Source organism: Lipotes vexillifer, unplaced genomic scaffold (assembly GCF_000442215.2).
Source record: "Lipotes vexillifer unplaced genomic scaffold, Lipotes_vexillifer_v1.1 scaffold2116, whole genome shotgun sequence".
NCBI lineage: Eukaryota > Metazoa > Chordata > Mammalia > Artiodactyla > Lipotidae > Lipotes > Lipotes vexillifer.
Window position 1 is genome coordinate 1230168 of NW_006791713.1, and position 2143 is coordinate 1232310.

The 2143-nt window shown below is 36.7% G+C and overlaps 1 protein-coding gene across 1 annotated transcript in view; it reads left to right on the forward strand.

The window, feature by feature from the left end:
• Positions 1–2143, forward strand: part of PSPC1 (paraspeckle component 1) — a 60803-nt gene that overhangs the window by 8272 nt on the left and 50388 nt on the right. The gene's annotated exons all lie outside the window — the stretch shown is intronic.

Here is a 2143-nt window from a genome sequence, read left to right on the forward strand (position 1 = left end):
GCATCGGCAGGCGGACTCTCAACCACTGCGCCACCAGGGAAGCCCTGCTTTCTAATTTTTTAAATAGTGGTTTTCAAAGGCAGAAGTTTTTATATTTGGTGAAGTCCAGTTTATCAATTTATTTTCTTTCATGCTTTGTTCTTTTTGAATCCTTGTATGATATCGTTGCCTTTTCTCATGTTTTCTTGAGAAATTTTATAGCTTTTTATTTAAACCTGTGATTCGTATTGAGTATGATGGGAGGTAACAGTTTATTTATTTAACATAGATATCTAGGTGTTCTGGTACCATTAATTGAAAAGATTATGATTTCCCTTTTGTTACCTTTTACCTTTATCAAAAAACTGGAAAAAAAAATCTGTACTCTTTTTTCTGTTTAATTGATCAGTATGTCTATTACACCAGTACTGTACTTTCTTAATTGCCTTACCCTAAGCTTTGAAGTCAGATAGTATCATCCAGCTTTATTCTTTTTGCAAAATTGTTCTGGTTATTATCATTTCCTTGTATATCCTTACTGGTTTTAAAATCAGCTTGTCAATTAAAAAGAATTCTGCTGGGCCTTTTTTTTTTTTTTTTTAAACATCTTTATTGGAGTATAATTGCTTACAGTGGTGTGTTAGTTTCTGTTTATAGTCTGCTGGGCTTTTGATTGGAATTGCTTTGAGTTTACAGATCATTCTGGGGAACATTAACATCTTCTATCAACCTTTTCCAATCCACGAATGTGATGTATCTCTCCGTTTACTTAAAAATATTTTAAAGTAATTATGATGGTCAGTAAACCTGTTGCCATATTAACATGTCTTTCCTTTCAGTTTGCCCACAAGAAAGCTCTGGATATGCATTCTTACTTAGTCTTCAGACTGAATTTGGTGTAAAAGTTCCTTACTGAATTGATTTCTTTTATCTGATACTGTGCCCACCTCTGGCACTTGTGCTGTTGATTGGGATCATTCAAATATTTTAGGATTTGGGGAATTGGATACAAAGACAATGTAAAAAAATTGTTTCCTGGCCCCAAGGAGCTTCGTTTGGTGATTTGTAAAGCATTTTTCAGTTTGTTTTTGACAGTTAAGCATTTGTGCTAAAGCTCTTTTATAGCAGATGTAGCATGAATTACAGCTCTGCCAACTTGTTCTCTCAGGGACTTGGCTCTTGTTCCCTTTGCTTAGAGATGCTCTCTCTCCAGATCATCATGGGCCTTGCTCTTGTATTTTATTCACATTTTGCTAAGATGTTATCTCCTTAAGGAAGCTGACTGTTTTATCTTAAAATAGCCTGATGCTTTATTCTCCAGTTTATTTTTCTTCATAGCACTTAGTGTTTAGTTGCATGTCTTCCTCTGCGGTAGAATATAAGCTCCACTAGGGCAGGGACTTTGTCTGTCTTAACACTATAATCCTAACATTTGTATTCTAATATTTCTTGGCCACATAGTAAGCTTGTAATAGTTATTTAAAGAGTGAAGGAAGGCAAGGACTAAAGCAGTAGGCAAGGTGTGTGGTTAGTATGTTTTTTCCACTGCAGCCTTTGATTAATTGCTGTTTTTTAAAGTCATAGCCAGGCATTGGTAAATATTTAATTCTTACGGGTAGCTTTTAGAATAATTTATAACAATTTTGAGGGAATGGGCAAGGTGTTGAACATTTTATTATGTGTCTTATTTCATGGATTTCCAGAACAACACTAGTTATTATTTGTTCCATTTTTCAGGTGAGAAAATTGGCCCAGAGATGTTAAGTAATTTGCTTAAGATTGCACAGCAGATAAATGGTGGAGTTTAGTCTGATGCTAAATCCCTTGCTTCTTCTTTTTTTTTTAAGTAAATTTATTTATTTACGGCTGCATTGGGTCTTCGTTGGGGCGCACGGGCTTTCTTTAGTTGCGGCAAGTGGGGGCTACTCTTCATTGTGTTCGTGGGCTTCTCTTCTTGCAGAGTAGAGGCTCTAGGCGCGTGGGCTCAGTAGTTGTGGCACACAGGCCTAGTTGCCCTGTGGCATGTGGGATCTTATCTTCCAGACCATGGATCAAACCCACGTTCCCTGCGTCGGCAGGTGGATTTGTAACCACTGTGCCACCAGGGAAGTCTCTCCCTTGCTGCTTTTTTTTTTTTTTTTTTTTTTTTTTTTTGTGGGGGGGC